Raw genomic sequence first — 12,188 nt, 5'->3', positions numbered from 1 at the left:
TGAGATGAAATTGTTTGTTTTAAGACACAATTATTAACATTATTCTAAATATTGTATCTCTGTACACTGGATATAATGTGATAATGTGAACCCACCCCCATACTTTTTACATACTTACCATGTATACTTTTTACTTAGGCCTACTTTCATTTTATTACATAATTTGAAATGATACTTTGACTTTCAGTAAAGCCTTTTCTTTGACAATTACTTGTACTTCTACTTGAGTATGGAGATTGTGTGGGCCTACTTCACTGCCACCTCTCATCACCAATAAGTCAGTCAAGAGTGTGTGAATACACTGGTCCACTTGCACCCGCACAATTGTACACAGCAATAACTAGGTACAGTTCCTGCTGTTTAAGCAGATCACTAGTTCCTGCTCTGTGGAGTCTGCTGGACCAAATTACGCAGAATAACAGAGTTCCATATCTGACCTTTCACACCTCATGCAGAGAGGCTTTTGGGATTATTATATCTCAGAACCATCTCAACTGTACACCAAGGACATCAACACTGCAGAAGGTGCAATGGACTCCTGGTTTCACCTTGCCTGATCAGTCAGTGTTGCCCAGTTGAAACAAGCCCTCACTAATCGCGTAACTATTTGTACTAAATTTCACTGTCATTGACATTTGCAATGCAATGTTCTTGTTTTCCTAATTTCTCTGATTATATGTCCTATGATCTAGCCTTTTGTATAGGATATTATTACTTTTTGTATCTTTATTTGATGTGTACTCTTGTAGTCTATAACAATAAACTCCATACTATTAGTTGTTGTGCAGCCTTATCAGAAATATGCTGTGTTTCTTAGGGTTTACATTATAGTGCTAGCCATGTGGCCTGCTATTTACAACCAGTAGCACAAATTGGAGCTGGCCCTACGAAGCTGCAGTACAGTGTCATGAATACAATATTATTATTTAATTATGATAGGCTATTATGAGTGCTGATGAATCCCCTCTTTCCCTACAAATGCTAATTGAGTGCACAGAATTAACACTTGTTAGAGTAAGATGTACAGTGTAGTGTGGGGATGTTACGACCCTTCTGGCCTAACACAGGAGGGAATGGTGGTGCGGATAAAACGAAGCGCAGCGGTAACAGAAACAGAGATATTTATTTTGTCACAGGGGAGAAACAATGGAACAACAAGCGGTGCCAAAGAAAAAACAGAAAAGTGCCTTGTCTACAAAACCATAATTGTCCCTAACTAAACATACATGGGGTGGCACCCGCTCCTTACCTAGTGTGCGCAACAGGAGGTTTACTGCGTGATGGTGTGTAAGCCCATGGGCAGCTTGCCTATCCCAGAGCCCCCCCCCCCCTGTGCGAGTGAATAACTGGCAAACAAAAAATACACAATAAAGAGTATCGGACAGAACAAAAACAAAACAGGGTTTTAGCGCTACTATGTAACAGGACAATCTAAACACAACTAAGGTCTCACTGACCGCAACACACAGCTAAGGTCTCACAGACCGTGATATCTCTTCTCTCGCTCAAACACCAAACAACCAACAGTTCACGATAAACCGAAAGAACGCCCTCCCCCCACGGCGAATGTGGACTGCCGGACCGCTGATTAGGTGGGCCAATTTGAGGGCTGGCCACTGGTCCGCCGATATCCAACCACCGACACACCGGACAGACACACCCTGCAAGCAACTGATTGGGGAAAACAGAGGAGAACAGAAACACAAAACTTTCCCACACGGACACAAATCAAACACAGTCACATGAAGGATAAAGGTCCGCAACAGGGGAACAGCACTACACCTCAGACCCTACCCATCACAGACAGCACAAATAGGTAGTGTGTTTAGTGCCCCATGAGGTGCATTTATTTTAGGTGTAGCAAACTGGAGAGAACTGTCATTGGTTCCCCAGGGAGTGGTGAGGGCAGGGTGCCAGGATAATTCATGGTCAGCGTTGTGGTAAAGGTCTGGGTGTCTGGAGCCCTGTAGTGGTCTTGTGTAGTGCTGAGACCAATTTATTTGTTATGGCTTTTCTGAGGGTGAAAGAGGCGTCTCTTTCACCCTGTTTCGACTGTCCCTTCTTATGACCTGCTGATAAGGGTTGATTGACAGCAACATTCACTGCCACTGACAGACTTCAGATGTGACGGCCAGGACTAGCCAGTTTGGAGCAACGAACGGGACTGCACCCGACTACATCAAGTCTCTCCAACAACCTTACACCCCCACCCGTCACCTACGGTCTTCCTCAGACAACCGCCTGGTGGTCCCACCGCTCAAGACTGCCCGGTCCCAACACAAGCTCTTCTCCTGCCTGGCCCCCCAATGGTGGAACCAGCTCCCCACCTCCATCAGGGACACTGACTGTCTCCCCACCTTCAAGAAAAGGCTCAAGACGCACTTGTTCCGGGAGTACAACGGCACTTAGGAATGCTTGGCTGAACCTGTTGTTAGTTTCCTCCAGGATCACAATGACTCTTATTGAGTGACTTGTTGCTCTTGTAGGTTAGTTATAACAAAGTTAAGTCTTGTACTCGCTGTGAAATATTTTACTGTTGATTGTTCTTCTACAGGTACAGGCCTGCACTTTTTTGTAGTTCATGTTGTTTTAATTGGGGTGTGCTTGCCTTCGCGAGCACAAACCATTGTTATCTCACATATATATTTATTGTGAGAATGCTGTTAAGTTTTCTGTTTCTCTTTATTATTATTCCAACTTCTTAGTTCTTCCGTAGGTTTTTTGGCCTTTAACTAGTCCTGCATACTTTCACCGATTCCTACAATTTTTGTATCAAAACGTTCAGCTCCTTCAGGAGATGATGGCTATGACTTTCAAGTCATAGTTCAAGTCATTCCAGTGTTGTCCTTTTACCTTCAAATTCGTTCAACCCAGACTTCAGCAACTGGTTTTCTGCTCAATTTTCACATTTAACTGACGCTCATCTTTCAGAAATTTTTCCCTTTTTGTTTAGCATTTTTCTTCTTCTTTTCTTCTGTTTTCTGCCTTCATCTTGCTCCAGGTCCTTTCAAAAATACCTTTTACAGCACTATCTTCCAACTGCCAGTACCTTTGCATTTTTTTCTCTCTTTTCTGTGCTTTTCTGCCTTCATCTTGCTGCAGGTCCTTTCTAACATACATGTCAGGCCTTTTAAAACTCCAGCAAATAATTTTCTGCTAAATTTGCATTTTTCTTTTGCATTTTTCTTCTCTTTTCTGTAGTTGTATGCCTTCGTCCAGCTCCAGCCCCTATCAAAAATACCTTTCGGGCGCTTTGAGGCTTCAGCTTATAACTTTACTTTTTTTTTCACAATTTTCAGCTTTTTTAGCATGGTCAGCTATCCCCATTCAGGTTTTCAGCATTTTCACTGCTGTTTCGCAGGAACAGCCTTTTCTAGTTGTGAGTTGCTGTTAAGCATTCTCACTATTGCTTTTCAACTTTTCAGTTCTTCCACCGTTTTTTGGCCTTCAACTAGTCCTGCATACTTTCACCGATTCCTAAAATGTTTGTATCAAAACGTTCAGCTCCTTCAGGAGATGATGGCTATGACTTTTGGTATTTCTCACTTTTATACTTTTTTAAGAATTAAGGTTTTTGTGCAAATTATTCTCCCATTGAAAGTAATGGTAAATCCTTTCAAATCATTAAAAAGCTTCCTCCTCTTTCAAACTTAACTGCCTCAGCATACTTTCAGCTAGAGACACCATTCAACCTTTAAAATGTTCACAAGACATTCAGCTATTCCCAAATGATTAATCTTTTTCAAATATTCAGCCAATTTTGATTCGTGACAGTTTTAAATACATGAAAAATTTAGCTCCTTCTTGATTTTTATTGCTCTTTTTCTGATATTCAACTAAATTGACAAACAAATTCCTCTGACGTTCATATAGTTTAACTTACAGAAACAAGTTATACCTTAAAATGTAGGAAAACTTGTCCTCTTTCAGCCAATGTAACTATTAAAGAGCTCACATTTACAGATTTTCAGGTTTGAGGCTTGAAGCGAGCAACCTACGATCCTACAAACAAACGCTTTGTAACTGGAAAGTTTTAACTTTTAATTGACGATATTTAACACAGATGTAAAGTAACTTGTCTTTACTCTAAATATCTTCTCCGTTTTCAATTTGAAGTAGTAGATCTAGGAAATCTTCCATTGCATCCTCTCTAGCTTCACGCCTTCGGTTATGATTCAGCCTACGGTGTTAATACATAAGCTACCACTTTGACACACTTTTAAGAAATGATCCGCTGGTTAGATGTAGCATGATCTTGTTATTTACGTATAAAAAAACTCACCAGGGACAACGACAACATCGGCAACCCTGCACTATGAATTATTATTTTGATGTTTAAATTAAGTGTCTGAACAGGACTGGGTGTGCAGGCACGCATGATTAGTTTCCCCTCCGTCTTGAACCTGATACCTAGATTCTAGGTTAGAAATGTTGCCAATCTGTTGCCAATGACCAACGGTTGCTAAATTTTTCCAGCAAGTTCAAGTCATTCCAGTGTTGTCCTCTTACCTTCAAATTCGTTCAACCCAGACTTAAGCAACTGGTTTTCTGCTAAGTTTTTGCATCTGTCTGAAATGTTCCCCTTTTTGTTTAGCATTTTTCTTCTTCTTTTCTTCTGTTTTCTGCCTTCATCTTGCTCCAGGTCCTTTCAAAAATACATTTCACAGCAGTATCTTCCAACTGCCAGTGCTTTTGATTTTTTTTCTCTTTTCTGTACTTTTCTGTCTTCATCTTGCTGCAGGTCCTTTCAAACATACATTTCAGGCCTTTTGAAACTCCAGCAAATATTTTTCCCCTAAATTTTCACATTTTTATGCATTGTTTCTCTTCTATCAGAATTTTTTTCACTTTGTTTTGCATTTTTCTTCTCTTTCCTGTAGTTTTATGCCTTCGTCAAGCTCCAGCCCATATTTAAAATACCTTTCAGTAGCTTTAAAGCTTCAGCTAATGACTTTCTACAAAATGTTCACTATTTTCAGCTTTTTTAGCATGGTCAGCTATCCCCATTCAGGTGTTCAGCATTCTCACTGCTGTTTCGCAGGAACAGCCTTTTCTAGTTATTATATATTATATCGACTTCTTAGTTCTTCCGCCGTTTTTTGGCCTTTAGCTAGTCCTGCATACTTTCACCGATTCCTACAATTTTGGTATCAAAACGTTCAGCTCCTTCAGGAGATGATGGCTATGACTTCTGGAATTTCTCACTTTTATACTTTTTAAAGAATTAAGGTTTTTGTGCAAATTATTGTCCCATTAAAAGTAATGGTAAATCCTTTCAAATCATTAAAAAGATTCCTCCTCTTTCAAACTTAACTGCTTCAGCATACTGTCAGCTAGAGACACCCTTCAACCTTTGAAATGTTCACAAGACCTTCAGCTATTCCCATATTCCCAATATTTTTCAAATATTCAGCCAATTTTGAATCGTGACAGTTTGAAATACATGAAAAATTGAGCAGCCAGCAGAGTGGCACACTCGGCTGCCTGCTCTTTTTCTGATATTCAACTAAATTGACAAACAAATTCCTCTGACGTTCATATAGTTTAACTTACAGAAACAAGTTATACCTTAAAATGTAGGAAAACTTGTTATCTTTCAGCCGATGTAACTACTAAAGAGCTCACATTTACAGATTTTCAGGTTTGAGGCTTGAAGCGAGAGCAGCCTTTCAAATTCTCTCACTAACTTCAATGGAGAGGTGGGTAAAATTCGTCAGAGGATTTCAAAAGTAGACGTGTTTTTAAACTGCCGGTAGAGTCGTATTTCTGACCGCACAGACATATATACATGACTGGTTTCGGGAGGGTCTTGGGACTCGGAAAATATCCTCATTTTTTGGATTGGACGTATAGTTTTGCATCTAGGTTAACTTGTTTGAGGTGTGGATGCTAGCTAAATGTGTCATTCTCTCTGCCCAGCTCGTTAGCGAGTACAGCTGCTCCATTGCCGTGGCAACCAAACAGACACGCACCATGAAAGCAGAATTGGGTAACGTTTTGGAAACTGCAAAAAGAGTTGTATTTATGACCGCACAGACACATAAAGGATATCAATGGTTTCGGCAGAGTCTTGGGTCTCGGAATATATCCTTATTTTTTGGATTGGACGTACAGTTTTGCGTCTAGGTTAACTTGTTTGAGGTGTGGATGCTAGGTAAATGTTTGTTATTCTCTTATAATCGAGCTAGCGCGATATGGCTCTCCATAAAACGGTTCGACTTTTTCTTCAACTACAGTATCGACCAAATTGGCCAAACAAGGTATGTACATTGAGCTTAAAGTGTACATAATCTAGCTAGATCGTTTTCATTTTAGCAAGTTTTACAGAAATCTGCAAAAATCGAGGCTCGACTGTCATAGCTGACCGTCACGAACAGCCAAACCAGGGCTGGGGTAGTTATGTGTTTGCTGCAGCTGGCGTTGATCCTACGAACAAACGCTTTGTAACTGGAAAGTTTTTACTTTTAATTGACGATATTGAACACAGATGTTAAGTAACTTGTCTTTACTCTAAATATCTTCTCCGTTTTCAATTTGAAGTAGTAGATCTAGGAAATCTTCCATTGCATCCTCTCTAGCTTCAAACTATATGTTTTCTAATTTCTCTATCAGTAAAATGTATTTTCCTTTTCTTTTGTTTTTCTTTATCCATGGCTTGTTTTGAAGGGAGTTGAGGCTAACTATAAAGTGCGCTTTGGATAGGCTCAGAGAATGTCTAATAAGCCCGTGGACTGGCTCTGATAGGCTCCTAAATGTGTTGCTTGGCAACGATCGACGCTTTCGCATTTTCACAAGGACGCGCATCTTAAGACCAGACGTAGCTACGACCTTGGTCTGTCAAGCTTGGTGCACTTGGTGTAAATTCAAATCACAAAGTCGGACGTAGCTAAGACCGACATAAGAGTTAAGACCAACTTTTTTACGCCCAGCTGGTGCACTCGGCTTCAGGTTTTCTGCTCAATTTTCAAATTTTCCTGCAGCTCATCTTTCTGAAATTGTACCTTTTTGTTTAGCATTTTTCTTCTTCTTTTCTTCTGTTTTCTGCCTTCATCTCGCTCCAGGTCCTTTCAAAAATACCTTTCACAGCAGTACCTTCCTAGCCTGGCTGCCAGCCCAACTTCTCCCCGCCCACAAAAAAAATTGTTCGGGAAGTTGGGTCTGGAGGGTCTCGTATTGGGGACAACTCGTATTGGGGACTACTACAGAAAACCAGAATCGGGACGGACCAATGAAATTGCCAGGGCGGGCTTTATACGATGATGGACAGATGATCAACAGTAACGTAATCAACAACGTCACGAAAGAGCGCTTGGGTTGAATTTGTTTTCAACAAACAACATATTACGTTGCTCTGATTGGTTGTAGGTCTATCCAATTGAGCGAAGAGGCATTTGTTTTACGAGTTTGGTTGAAACACGCCCCGTAGTCACAGCCCAACGGAGAGTTTTCAGACTCATATTCTGACTAGAATTATGAGTATGACAACGTCAGGCTAGTACCTTCCAACTGCCAGTACTTTTGCATTTTTCTTCTCTTTTCTGTACTTTTCTGCCTTCATCTTGCTGCAGGTCCTTTAAAACATACATTTCAGGCCTTTTGAAACTCCAGCAAATAATCTTTTGCTACATTTTCAAATTTTTATGCATTGTTCCTCTTCTTTCTGATTTTTTTCACTTTTTGTTTTGCATTTTTCTTCTCTTTTCTGTAGTTTTAAACCTTCGTCCAGCTCCAGCCCCTATTTAAAATACCTTTCGGGCGCTTTGAAGCTTCATCTTATAACTTTCTACAAAATGTTCAGCTTTTTTAGCATGGTCAGCTATCCCCATTCAGGTTTTCAGCATTCTCACTGCTGTTTCGCAGGAACAGCCTTTTCTAGTTAAGTTTGTTAGTCATGTTGGTTGTACTTAAATAATTGAGTTAGTCTGACTAGAAAAGAATCACGGAATTTACTCAATAATGGCTGAGTTGGAACTACATAAAGGAGACATGAAATGCTGTTTTTGGATGCTTTTATATAGGCCTTAGTGGTCCCCTAATACTGTATTTGAAGTATCTTTCCCGAAATTTAGCCTTGGTGCATAGTTACAGCCACTACGAGCAGTCCCTCAATGAGCTTTCCTCAAAACGCGCTGTTTCTGTGTCTGTAGCTTTAAATGCTAATGAGGAGGAGAGGGGCGGCAGCATGCGCTAATTTTTACAACGGATTAGGGATGTGCATCTCCATCACTGAGGACGATACGATACACATGTCGATGCACTGCCCACGATCCGATACATTAAAGATACATAAAAGCAACCACTAATGCGATACGATTCACCCCTATTGCGATGCAGTGCGATTCGACACCATGAGATGCGATGCAAAGGGAATATTATGCTATGCAATTTAATATGGTACATAATGATTTACATTTATCAGTGGGGAACTTTCAGGGCCTTCTACGCCTTCAGGGAAGGCCTAAACAAATTATAAATAGTAATATATTTAATACTAATAATAAAGTATTCAATAAATAATTAAAAAAATATATATATCTCATTTAATTTAATACAATACATTGAATACATTTTCTCTCATCTATGTTCTATAGTTATGCTTACTGTCAAGTTCATGTCCTGAAAACATGTTATTCAATCAGAATTGTCTCTATTAAAGCCCAGTTAGCTAGCTCATTCATTGGTTAGGACTTCACAAATCGTGGGGAAGGCCAAGCTATGTGTTTTGGTGTGAAGAGTGACGGGCAAATCGACCAATCACGCTTTGATTTCAAGTGGGCGGGAACAAAACAAAACATCCTAGGCCTTCATGAAGTCCTCTAATCTCTTGCAGAGTGGTGAGAGCGGTTGAGAGACAGAGGCAACGTCCACACTAGCCCGGGTAAATTTAGAAACGCATACATGTGTATGCGTTTGCACCTCCCGTCCACACTAATACGGCGTATTCGGACACTAAAAATTGAGCTTTTCGAATACGCTCCCCTAGCCGGAGACATTTGAAAACGCCGGGTTCAAGTAGTAGTGTGGACGGGGTCCACGGAGCTTTTCAGATTAGCTTGCGCTCTATAGCTATAGCTAATGTCAAGATGAACATGGAAGGTGAAAGTAATATGCTGCTCCATCTCTATAATTTATTTACCAGTTTAGTTAGTGTACTACTTCAGATACAAGTATTATCACTTTATAGATTCGCGTTACTCCTACGCAGAAGGCGAGCGTTGTACTCGGTGTGCCTGAACAGACGTTATTGACGTTATGGTATAGCCTATTTGTTTACATCCGTGTCATCGTTAGCTAATTAAAGGATTGCACTTGTTTAACCCATTCAATTAATCGTATTGTTGCTTTTGTACGCGATGATTTTTTTCTCGGCGGTGATGGCCGAGGTGAAGGCCCAGCTGTTGTACTCCAGTTCGCCACTGACATTTATGCTATGATTTATTTCTTTGTCAGACTGCAAATCATCAATTAACTAAACGAGTGAAAGTGTTATTTCACATATTAAAAAAAGTCTCTGACAAAAGATAAAATAATATCAGGCCTGGACCTTGCCTTAAACCAGTCCTTCTTTCCTGTTGTATGTGTTCTCTGAATGTAAAAATGGGTAAACTATTACTGGCAGTCACAAGCTGTTGTAAACACTGTAATTTAACACCACACACAATTGAACTCGTATGTCCTACTTTTCCTACTCACTCGTTCTACTTAAGATTTTTCTCAATGACTCAGCTATCTCTCGTCTTACTTTGTCGTACACAACAGGGATTTGTTTTGTCGGAGAATAGCTTCCTATTCTTGCTAGGGGTACCGGTGGAGCTAGCCACTGACTGTAGCCATAGCTGAATCCGAGGGGGAGGCAGACGTCTCCACACAAATACCATGTAGCCTCTTCAGGTGACTACCTAAATTAGCCGTGCTGCCTATGGACTTTATAGCAGTACGATATATCTTGCCAATTGCATGGGTCTTGTCAAATTGCCTATCTTTCTTGTAAAATCCGAAGTGTTGCCAAACCTTGGATTTATTGCAATTTGTAGGAACGTGTAACTCTTCCTCCGCCCTGATAACACTCGCCCGAACACGCCTGCAACTCGCGCGAAACTTTGCCGAGAGGCTTCACGAGAATCGGCCACTGACAGCAGTGGAGATAAGAGCGTGCTTAAGAAACTATCTAAATATAACATTATTGGTCACAAATCATTGGTCAAATTTCTAAATACTAAAGGTGTTTGCATACACATAATTCTATATATATATTCACATAATACATAGGATTATACCGATGCAAAGATGTTAGAAACAATGCATCGCGATTTAATCCCACACTTTTTTGATCCGGGCCATCGCATCGTGAACTTTAATGCCGATGCATCGATGCGAATCGGTGAATCTTCCAATCCCTACAACGGATGTATCGCAATGGCTCGTAGCCCTCGTTGCTGTAAGATGCCTCGAATTTAGCCATCCTCATCTGATCACCCTGGTTTGCAGAGGTGCACACTCAGTCATTTCAATGTGGAGAAAGGCGGATATCGCGAGCCATAACACCAACAGCAGAACGGTTATCCAAATAACAAAGAAGTGCACAACACTCGCGTTACAGCGTTTGTATTCACACACACACTTGATGCCATCTACCTTTACATTAGCGACAGTAACTCAGCTGGCTCGTATAGCCCCGTTGCTGTAAGATGCTTCAAATTTGCCCATTCTCCTCTGATCACCCTGGTTTGCAGAGGTGCACACTCATAATAATTTCAATGAGGGGAAAGGCGGATATCGAGCGCGCCATAACACCAACAGCAAAACGGTTCTCCAAAAAAAAGAAATGTACAACACTGGCGTTACAGCGTTTGTATTCTCACACACTTGATGTCATCTATCTTTACATTAGGAACAGTAACTCAGCTGTTTGCTGCAGAGCTAATGTTACAGCCACATTCTAAGGGTAGCAAGCTAGGTAACCATATACGGTAAAGCAACAAAATTATATAGCGTTAGTTAACTTACTTGTCCAAGGTTTGTAGCTTGACCAAGGAGATTTAGTAATGATCCAGAATTTAATTTCAGCAAGGCCAGCTTTGTGTTGGCGCAGACATACAAAACTTTGGGAAGTTGTGTCGGCGCATTTCCAGCGAAAATACAATAAGATACTGGTTGTGCAGAGACTCGGATGAAGGAACTAAAAAAAGATTGTGCTTGCATGTGTACAACCAAGCACTGAGCAACTGTTATGCTTCGTTTGTTTGCTCGCCATGATGTATCTCCAGGAAAAACCGATATCGCACTCGCCCTTGCACGGTGGTAGCTCAGTTTCTCATGGGCGGGCCAGATGATCTGGGCGGCCAAAGCAGAGAGAGGGGAGGTAACCTTCCTCCTATCTACGTCACTAGCAGGAGATTTTCAAACAGAGCAATTGAGCCTTCATTTTGTCAAAGGCGGAGAAGAACACGCAGGGCTTGGTTTACACTTATCGAAAATTCTAGCCACTGGGGGACCAAAGGCAGGCTAGGGGAACTCATATTAATGTTAAATAACCTCATAAAATGACGTTTTCATGTCATGTCTCCTTTAAGAAAGTCCATGCTAATTATTACCTTAATTTTTTTAAGTTGAGCCACTATAATTTTCTTTAGAGTGTATGAAATTTAGTCTTTGGTGTTAGGCTACACCAAATTTATTTCGGATCATTCCAACGGCAGAATACAAGGCGCAGGGAACTTAGATGTGTGTAAACGCACATAAACGCAATTTAGAGGTGGATAAACGCAATTTCGAGTTGGATAAACGCAATTTCCACAATTTAGAGGTGGATAAACGCAATTTCCGCAATTTAGAGGTGGATAAACGCTATTTCCGTGAGGTGCTTAAACGGCGTTTACGTGCGTTCACCCCCCACTACATCCCTGCCTTCATATATATCTATGGTTCTCCCCATATTAAACATTAGGTGCGTTCGACATGGACTGACTTCATGCAGCGCCGCAGCCGGCTGTGAATTCTGGTTAGACTTTTTGTCCGACTTGAGACGGCGCCGGTCACTGTGACGTATCGTCCGCCTCTTCACTAACGGAAAGACTAAGTTTAATTCTAATTATAATACGGGTGGCTGAAATCAAGCATTCTGATTGGTTGAGAGTGAGTCACGGGGTGTGCTTTATTGAGCATAAAGTACTGTACGCAGCCTTATT

The sequence above is a fragment of the Hypomesus transpacificus genome, chromosome 11, assembly GCF_021917145.1.
Source record: "Hypomesus transpacificus isolate Combined female chromosome 11, fHypTra1, whole genome shotgun sequence".
NCBI classification, from domain to species: Eukaryota; Metazoa; Chordata; class Actinopteri; order Osmeriformes; family Osmeridae; genus Hypomesus; species Hypomesus transpacificus.
The sequence above is the reverse complement of the archived record's forward strand: the minus strand, read 5'-3'. Positions refer to the sequence as shown.